At 45.7% G+C, this 10,413-nt stretch overlaps 1 long non-coding RNA gene across 3 annotated transcripts in view; it reads right to left on the bottom strand.

Annotated features, from left to right (window-relative positions):
* Positions 1-2,522: 2,522 nt before the first annotated feature.
* The window catches only part of LOC122192532, an 8,400-nt gene continuing 509 nt past the window's right edge, over positions 2,523-10,413 (bottom strand). The window contains exons 2-5 of one of the 3 annotated variants that reach the window (XR_006182634.1): positions 6,762-6,964; positions 6,192-6,333; positions 6,006-6,091; positions 2,523-4,354 (exon numbers count right to left, since the gene is read on the bottom strand). This is a non-coding gene — a long non-coding RNA (uncharacterized LOC122192532). Of the gene's footprint in view, positions 4,355-4,561; positions 4,682-6,005; positions 6,092-6,191; positions 6,334-6,761; positions 6,965-10,413 lie in introns of those variants that run through there. The other 2 variants (XR_006182635.1, XR_006182632.1) reach the window with 2 other exon arrangements.

The following is a 10,413-nucleotide window of genomic DNA, read 5'->3' as shown; positions in this document are numbered from 1 at the left end:
CTTCTCTCACGATTGTCGCTGCTATAAACTGCATCCACATCTGGGCCTGAATGCAACTGAGGGCTAAAGAAGTATTACCTTGGACTGCTGAAAGCGCATCCATAATCAACAGATGATCTTTCCTATTTATCTTTTCCCATTGCGGTAACACATCTGATAAAAGCCATTGGCTTGTTCCTAAACCTAATAGGGACGACTGTAGAGGATGTTGCAATTCATGTATATTACTTGTAATGGCATTCAATTTACTCATGAGTATTTCAGTGTCTATACTGTTTAAGACTCCTAAACCTGTTCCCAGAATACCAGAAACATCTCTTTTTGCTCTTCTAAATGTATCAAGTGCCTGTCGATGAAGCCATGCCGACCATCCGGCATATGACATGCCTAAAAATAATGCACAATCTGGTTTAATAGTTGACACATTAGTTAATGGTGCGACTTTCTGATGATCTAACACATATTTAATAAGCTCCCCTGGGGTAGTTAGGTTACCCGGTGCTGCTCTGATGATTTGCTGGATGTCTGGCAACGATTTCTGTTTAAGACATTCTATTATGACTGCGGATTGGACCTCCCTTGGGAGATCAGATCCCTCCACTGCGCGAATTAGGCGATTCGCAAAATCAGAAAATGACTCAGAGTGGCTCTGCTTTATGTCTGCCCACGGATGCACAGGTTCCGCAACCTTAGCCACTTCTCGCAGGGCTTGGAGGGCTGCCGTTGTAACAGCTGCCAGCTCTCCTGGTCTGAGCATGGCCCTCCGGGGATCCCACCATTCCATCTGCCAGGCCCTGAAGACGTGCAAGATTAGTTCTCTCGCCTCTGCGCTGGCCATTGGCTGGATGGTGGGGGTCCCGGTTGGCAGCAGCCACCACAGCTTGAAGTAGTCTATTCCATTCATCATTCCACAGGGTGTATTGTACGGGCTCAAGAATAACATGCATAAGGTTCACCGCATCATATGGCAAAAGACTAGAAGCCATAAGAGCTTCCACTGCTGCCATAGTAACAGGGGAACGCAGGCCTTTGCTCTTAACTAATTCCGAAAGACGAGTAACCGCTTTGGACTCCAGAGGAACCCAAGCTGGACCCTCTGGTCTTATCACCACCGGCAGAGTGAGAGCGACACCTGCTGGATCTGCGGCCTGTATATCCTCCCTCACTCGAGCCCAATCAGTGAGCGTAGGCAGGCCCCATGAAGCTGTCGATATGGGACCACGCCCCTCCTGGGCGGACCCCGGGGCCATCCCCGTCGGAACGCCCCCCCCACAGCAAGGCCGGGGACAATCCACGCCCCTCGGGGGGTGGCCACCGTAGCAGGCAGAATCGGGCAGTAGGTGAGTCCCGCCCCCAGTCGCATTCCACAGGTTGTATCCCAGCCCCTCCAGACATCTCTCCCTTCTCAAGGACCCTCTTATCAACTGTACTAGAAGTTATACCACTTTCCTCCACCGACCCCCCTTCCCCGTTATCTTTACAGGGCTTAAGCAAAGGATATATGCTGCGAGCCAGGTACGGAGGTGGGTCCTCCCTTTTATGGTATGATTGCTCCTGCTTCACTTCGTTCTTCTTTATCTCCAGGGTCGTTGTTTCTGGTGGGGCCGAAGGAGTCAGCGCCATCTTGCCCTCTGGCGAATCTGTAGGGGAGACAAGACCCCCCCCTGGCCCGAGCCCCAGCAGCTCCCTAGCACGGTCACCTGCAATCTTCTCCTCTTTTGCTTTCTTAAGAGCTGTTAAAATCAATCCCCACACCTTAATCTCTGCTGCTTTCTGATTAAACATTGCCCTCTGTGAGAGCGCAGCAGTAAACGAATCCCAATTATTAGGATCATATAAATCAGAAGGGGATGATAGTAATCCCTCCTTCTCCAGCAACAAAAGTGTCGCTGATATCTCCTTCTTAGAAGGAACATTTTTCCCGCAATAATTTTTGCATGCATGGAAAATCACCTTTATGACGGCTTCCATAACGCCTCCGGCCGAACATGCACCTGGCCTCTTCTGGCGTTTCCCCCCTAGCGTCCTAGGGGAATCTTGGCTCCTTTTCCCGAGCCTCCCGCCTGACGAGGAGTAATGCGCACTCCTCCCCGTCCCCGGGTTACCACTACTCCGCGGATTTGAATTTACCGCTACCGCAGTGGGATCCTGCTTCCGGCAGGCAGCTGACTCACTCCCAGGAATCACGTCGATCGGGGTCACCACTTGTTGCTTTTCACGCCCGTACCGAATTTCCCGGGAGACCGCAGCTTGGCCAATTACTGAGGCGACACCAATATGATGAGCAGCAAATGGCGTTTATTACCCGTATACACTACCTTATATAGCCCAATTACTTCGTCTACGCCCCCAAGGGGGCACATCACACATCAATCATTAGAGCAGGGAGGGAGCTTAACACATCAGACCCCACGGGGGGGTCTCACAGTTTCGCAGTTGCTGACAACATGCAACAGACCTTGCTGAAGAGTCTGTCCTCTTCTCCTTATAGCCCTCCTTTAGATACTGAAAGGCTACTATCACATCTCCCCAGAGCCTTCTCTTTTCCAGGCTGAACAGACCCAGCTCTTTCAGCCTGTCCTCACAGGGGAGGTATTCCATTTCTGCTCATGCTCTAACAGATCCATGCCTCTCCTGTACTCGAGAACTCCACGTCAGGATGGAGTACTCCAGATGTGGTCTCACCAATGCAGAGCAGAGGGGCAGCATCATCTACCTTGACCTGCTGACCACCATTCTTTTGGTGCAGTCCAGCACAGGAGTGGCTTTCTGGGCTGTGAGGGTACACACTGCTAGTTCATGTCCACTTGCTATTGACTAGTATCCCTATGCCCACTGTGGCAGGGCTGTTCTCCATCCTTACATCTTTCAACTTGTACTGATACAAGGGGTTGGTTGCCATTACCCATGTGCAGTACCTTGCACTTGGATTTTTTGAACCTCATGAGCTTCTCCTTGTCCCACTGACAAAGGCTGTCTAAGTCTGAGTGGCATCCCATCCCTCAGTCATCTCGACCTTATCACATAGCTTGTTGTCATCCACATACTTGATGAGAATGTACTTGATCCCACTGTCAATGTCACTGCTGAAGATATTAAAGAGCATTGGTCCCAGTACTGACCCCTGAGGAGCACCACTTGTTACTTTCTCTAGCCAGTCATTGAGCCAATGACCACCACTCTCAAGGTATGACTAGACTAAACTTTGTTCATCAGTCCACCTTTCAAATCCACACATTTTGAATTTGAAAAGAAAGATACAATGGGGACTATGTCCAAGTCTCTACTAACATTAAGATAGATGACATCAAGCATTTTCCTCATCCGCTCATGTAGTTATGCCATCATGAAATCCACTAATTAGCTTTTCAAAATTAGTTCTTATTTGTAACACTAAACATTATAAATTGCATTTTCTTTACATAGCAGTATCTAATAGCTTTTCCCTGAAATGAGCTTGTTGCTGAAGAAACAAAAATTGGATTCGCTACTTTTGAACATTTTATATTTTTTCTTTGTCAAATCCTAACCATTTTAAATGCATAGGTTTTCTTCAGTTTTGTTTATTTTGCAGGGTAATTTGATAAATTAATGCATATTTTGTAAAGCAAACAAGTGTCTGGCAGTTAGTACATAGCATGATAACAGAATTGCTCTTTGATTTGCATAGTAGTGTTCCTGTTAAAAATTCTGCTTGCCAGTCTTTGAGATTAAATTCTTTTATACAGAATGAGTGTGTTAAGTCAAATTATGTGAATCTGCCTAAACCACTTTCTTCTTGTATCAGGCAGTCTCAGAATTCTATAATAATCCTTCCTTCCTAAAACTTTGGAATTGTTTTTTAGACAGTCTTTGTTTCTGTGTCTAATTGTTACAATATCAATATGTCTTATGTACTTTGATACATTCAATAAAGTGCACTAGCACAGCAATATAATGGCTCAGAATTAACCGATTCATAGCAAGCAAAGAAATATATTTCCAAGAATAAATAAGAATTGTAATTTTTTTTTTTAAATTGTCAGCAATACCTGTAGACAGTATCTTCTAGAACTAACCATGCAAAGGCAGATATACATATGCAATAATAACACCAAAAACAAGATCACTACTGTATTATAATTCATAAGTCATTCTCTTCTATGAGGCAGTTCTTTTCTTTATTACATAATCCTAGAATGCAATGAAATAGCAAGTATCAACTAGTAACAGTATTACACTATCTCCAGCTCTAACATTAGACTCCTTATCTGGTTTGGACTCACGGGCTTACAGCAGGTCAGAAAAAGACTCGTGTAAATACTAAGGACAGAGAACTTTCTAAAAAGTAAGCAGCTAATCAGCAGTATTTAACCTGTAGGAAAAAAAAAAATAATAATAAAAAATACTGTGCTTTGACTAATTATAGAAATATTTATAAGGCCCCATCCATACAGAATTCAGAGATTTACAGTGCTTTCCTTCACACACACAACAGTCTGGCTGAAGTTTCGGCCCTGAAAGCATTGCCCCAGCAATCTTTACATTAAGATTGCAGCAGTGAACTATGGCATCAAGTTAATTACAGGTGACAGAATTTATTGTGCTATCGTGTACCAATAAAAAATCTCAGTTGTCATATTCTTCCAGATAAAGATTTTTCGCATGCTTTGAACCATTAGGACAAGGTGATCCAGTGGTCCTGAGGACAATAATAGCATGCATTACTGAGGGATATTTAAAAAGGTGTATGTCATTAAAACTTGCTTACAACATGCAATTGAACTTCAGTGCTATTTTCTACTCGGAACTTCACAGTCTAATGGAAAACTACCTACCAAATGGGATTATTATGTTTCTAACATTTCTAATGAATAAACAGCTTTCTTTCAAACAACCAACACAGAAGATTGTTTTTATGTGTTATTACTCTGAGTTACATTACCCAGTTAAAAATACCCCATATGTAAGGGAATCTACTCACAGAATTCACAGAATTGTAGGGGTTGGAAGGGACCTCCAGAGCTCATTGAGTCCAACCCCCCTGCCAAAGCAGGCTCCCTACAGCAGGTCGCATAGGTAGGCATCCAGGCAGGTCTTGAACATCTCCAGAGAAGGAGACTCCACCACCTCCCTGGGCGGCCTGTTCCAGTGCTCCGTCACCCTCACTGTAAAGAAGTTCTTGCGCATGTTTGTGCGGAACTTCCTATGCTGCAGTTTCCAGCCATTTCCCCTTGTCCTGTCTCCACTCACCACTGAAAACAGTCTGGCCTGCCACTCTGCCCCCCACACCTTAGATATTTATAGACCTGGATCAGGTCCCCTCTCAGTCTTCTTTTCTCAAGGCTGAACAGACCCAGTTCACTCAGCCTTTCTTCATAGGAGAGATGCTCCAGGCCCTTCACCATCTTTGTGGCCCTCCGCTGGACTCTTTCCAAGAGATCCTTGTCTTTTTTTTCTGGGGAGCCCAGAACTGGACGCAGTGCTCCAGATGAGGTCTTACCAGGGCAGAGTAGAGGGGGAGGATCACCTCCTTTGACCTGCTGGACACGCTCTTTTTAATGCACCCCAGTAAGCCATTGGCCTTTTTGGCCACAAGGGCACACTGCTGGCTCATGGCAACCTGTCGTCCACCAGGACACCCAGGTCCCTTTCCGCAGAGCTCCCCTCCAGCAGGTCATCCCCCAACCTGTACTGGTGCATGGAATTATTCCTCCCCAGATGCAAGACTCTACACTTGCTTTTGTTAAACCTCATCCGGTTTTTTTCTGCCCAGCTCTCCAGCCTATCCAGGTCTTGCTGAATGGCAACACAGCCTTCAGGCACGTCAGCCAATCCTCCCAACTTCGTATCATCAGCAAACTTGCTGAGGGTGGCCATTATCCCCTCATCAAGGTCATTGATGACTCCTCTGAACACAGAAAATAGGCAGTTATAGAAATTCAAACAACAAAATGTTCCCTCGTGTTACATAAGAATACTGGAGAAACCAGCAGACCATCTAGCAAAAATAAAAGTGTACTCACTGTACTGAATGTGAACTTGTGGAGGCTTTTTTCTTAGCATAAAACCAGCCAGCATTCCTTCACCCATCAACTATTTTGAACATGCACTGGAAATCAAGGGTTGGCAATGAAGATAAACACGTCACTTTTCTACAAGGGAGGCATTACAAAGAAGTTGTTCTTACATGGTAAATAATAGAAACTCACTGAAGAGTGGGGTGAAATAATGCAGTTCTTCCAGTACTTTGCTGCGTGGGTGAATACGGACATGAATCTGCCAATCTTATTTCTAACTTCTGAAGAAAACACAATGGCTCAGCTGTGAAAAATTTCCTGGACTGTCAAGTAACTGGAAGGAAAGAAAAAGAAAACAACAATGAAGACTGATAATGCTCTGCTTTACCTAACATAGTAATTATAACCTCATGTGCTGTTTTATCCCCTCACAATTACTTGACCCTGTGCAAACGTTTCAATATATTGATATTACAATGAAAAACAAGTAGACAAAAGCGTGGTTTTATGAACACGCCTCTTTCAGAAGCCCTATTTATTAGTATGCCAGTTTCAAATTTAGCGTTAACGTATGTTAAGCTACGAAGAGAGTCACTATCATGTTAATATCTAGTAGTCATTGTAATTATGAAAAAATAATTAGATATGTGTTGCATCACCTTGACTGAATATCCCTGTGATGCATCTCTAGTTTACATCTACTGACTTCCTGATCCTCCGGGAGATTAGCAAAAATGAACCAAATAAAACAAGACTTCTCACCTGGGGTTTGGTTTCCAAATGGTATTCAACACCCAGTGTGTACATCTTCTGTCATGCTGGTCTATATTTGTGCTGTCTGTTTTCATGTCACATCACCAAAATCTTTTCTCCTTAGGCTTGTTTTGAAGTGTTAAAGATGACATCTCAGCCAGATGGAGAGCCAGCTCCAGGTACAAGAGGTGTACCAGCAGAACCAGGAGTTACTAGGGTAGGAAAGTACAGGATGGCATCCCTTTTTGGTGCTGTCTGCCACACTGTGGGGTCAGCTTACAGCTCCCCAGGGAGAAATGCACATCATCTCCTCGCACAGCAATTAAAGACCGCTGTGACATTATTTCAGGATTTGGCGTTGTATGACCAAGATGTTATAATTGCAATATAATCAAAAGAGTAAGGCAAAAGCAAACAAGGATCACAAAAGAGAATAAGTAGAAGAGCTTACCCTTGGGTTGAGCTCACCAGAAGATACCAAAAGAGATCCTTCCCCTCTGGTAGCCAGCTCTTAAATAGGTCCAGGAGGGGTGGAGCCAGGCTCCACCCCTTCCGGCAGCAAAGGTGAATTGCCTTCACCTGTGCTCCTCTGGCTGACTCAAGGCTCACATCAGGTGATCAATCAGAGGTTCAGGCCATGACTCAGCAGTTCCCATACACTCCACCCCTTCACGGCGTGAACCAATGATCAGGTTAACAAAAGGGTAAGCTTTCCCTAATACAGAGATCCGGTATATCGCGACGCTTATACAATTTTATCGCGACGTATGTTGGTACAGTTCAAGACAAGTGATGATTAGTGGACGTCCATAGATAATTGATGTTTCTGCTCCAGTATCTACTAGCGCCATAACTCTCTGAATATTTTTTCGGGACCAATAAATAGTTAATTCTACATAGGGCCTCCGGTCCTGTCCGGAGGCCCTACGGGGACTAACATCCCTTGTCACTGCATGAATTGTGCTAGGGCCAGTTCTTTTGCTTCTGACGGCTCAGGCATTGTGGCCCGAGACACTTGAGGTGGCTTCTTTTTCCTGTTTGGAATAATAAAATCTTCTAGGTTCCATGTTGTTGTTGGAACCCTCTCTATAGCTCTTACCCTTGATTTCTTAGGGTAGCTCTGGAATTTTTGATTGTCCTTTAGTTGCCTCCAGAGCTGGAGAAGGACGTGGTTGGGCTGGCGGTCGATCTTAGCAAATTGGACGCCAGCCCAAATTAAATCATTAAACATTTGTTTTCGGGATACCCTTATGGGTCCCGATGGAGGAGCTCGAGTAGCCGGCATTCTGGTTTTATTTACCGGCAGGACCTCTGCTTCCTCCAAAAACCGAATATTGCGCCTAGTCCGCAGGCGTTCTGTTTCTCCCAAATCGGCAACTAACTGGGCAGCCTGCTGGACTACGGCTTCTGATGCTACAAGGGGATTTAATATGGAAACTAGGGTGCCGTACAGATGGGAGGGAGCTTGCTGTAGAATTAAATCTCTCATCCCTGCTGAAAATTTAACCATATCAGGGTCATCAAATGTATCTTCATAGATGGCCTCTCTTACACCCAGTTCACGGATATAGTTTTGAAGGTCCTCCATGGAGGACCACATACCTGTATGTAACGGTATGTCTGATTTATTCGGCCATACCATACGGCAGGCCGCCATTAACCATTCTAGTATGGAATGGTTTTCATCACGATATTGATTGCCTACGTATAACCTCTGCCTGAGAGCAGGATGGACGGTCATGGTGGCCAATTTAGCCATTTCTGGGCCATTCACCAAGACACTTTCTGCCCCAGAATCCCACAATCTCAATAACCAAGCCGGCACACTTTCTCTAGGCTTCTGCCGAAATCGTTGTGCTAAGTCCATTAATTCTGTTGGCGTGTATGGCCGAGCTGTAACATGTAAATGAGTCTGGGCAGGGGGCCATTGATCAGGCGGCACCCCTGCTAGTCTGTCCTGTACTTTTTTTGTTTTTTGGGTTACAACAGGACGGACTTCCAATGGATCAGTTTGAATTGGACATTCAAGGTCTGATTTGGATTTCTTGTTGTCCTGATCAACGAAGTCTGTTGATTCAGGAGCCTGTTCATCATTTATTGAAATATTACGAATTTGGCTTACAGGAAGATGTAGAATTGGCTTCTTCCCTGTTAAAACGCCAAGCTCGTGCTCCAGCTTTTCAATGCGGTCTTTCAAAAGCTGATTTTCAGTTTCTAAAGTATTATTTCTTAAGTCCGCATGATTTAAAGCGGTTAATAGTGGCCATGCCACCACGGAGGCAGCTAATTGTCTTTCTTTGGTAATGAGGATATCCTTGCCAAGTCCTTGAAAATAGTCCGCCATGCGATATGGGGAGAGATTGCCCATAACGCGTAAGGGACCCCATTTTTCAACGATGGCAGCTAACTCATAATAGGGCGATCCCTCAAATCCTGGGATCTGCCCTGGAATCATTTTCTCTAGAGGAGTATTGTTCTCCCCCTTGACCCATTTATAGAAATTCCACAGGAAAGACATGATGTTAATTTCAGTATATTCAGCCTGCCTGGCTCGCCAAGTGTATGACCAAGATGTTATAATTGCAACATAATCAAAAGAGTAAGGCAAAAGCAAACAAGGATCACAAAAGAGAATAGAATATATAATAGATAATAGAAGAGCTTACCCTTGGGTTGAGCTCACTAGAAGATACCAAAAGAGGAGGATCTCCAGAAGAGATCCTTCCCCTCTGGTAGCCAGCTCTTAAATAGGTCCAGGAGGGGTGGAGCCTGGCTCCACCCCTTCCGGTAGCACAGGTGAATTGCCTTCACCTGTGCTCCTCTGGCTGACTCAAGGCTCACCTCAGGTGATTAATCAGAGGTTCAGGCCTTGACTCAGCAGTTCCCATACAGGCGTCCTCAGTGGGTGAACCCAGCACCTGTCTGTATGGCAGCATGAGGCCTTTTGGCTCAAACATCAATCCCAAACCCACAGAAACAGGGAGGCTGCAGCGTGTGTCCTTCGTGCAGCCCCTGTGCTTGAGTCAGAGATCGCTGACGTACGGCAGTGCCCCATTTCTGCTGCGGTATGACGCGGGATTGCTGAAGTCGCTGCAGATTTGGAGAAAAGACAGATCATCTCCAGAAAGCACTCCCCATACAACTTGCCCACATGCGTGGGGCACAAGCCCCATGTTGGGGGCAATGACTCACACCCCCCTGTCACAGCCGTGCGCCGAGGGCACCATCACCCCCCTGTGCACAGCCATCAACCTGTCCCAGGACTCCACGCACCCCACAGGCATCCCTGCCCCCATCCTCAATCCCCTGGTGACATCAGCATGGACTGAATTGATGTGGGGGGACTTGAGACATGAGGGGATGTGTGGGGACACAGGGACATGTGAGGACATGGGGGGACATGGGGTGGAGGTGTGGGGTCAGAACTGCAGAGGTGAGATGAGGTGACATGTAGAGGTGACACAGGGAGGTGGCAGGCCATGCCAGGAGGTGTGCCATTTGAGCAGCACTGCAGGGCAGATGATCAGCACCAGCCCAACCTGGGGGTGATGGTGACACTCCAGGATGTGGAGATGCTATTGGTTTTCAAGCAGGAGTTCATTATCTATACATAATACTGCATTTGTTTGTTTTTGTTTTAGTTTTTTTTGTTTGTTTGTTT

Source organism: Lagopus leucura, unplaced genomic scaffold, assembly GCF_019238085.1.
Source record: "Lagopus leucura isolate 7727_CA_CO unplaced genomic scaffold, USGS_WTPT01 34891-0_obj-0_obj, whole genome shotgun sequence".
NCBI classification, from domain to species: Eukaryota; Metazoa; Chordata; class Aves; order Galliformes; family Phasianidae; genus Lagopus; species Lagopus leucura.
This window is presented reverse-complemented; position numbering and strand designations above follow the sequence as displayed.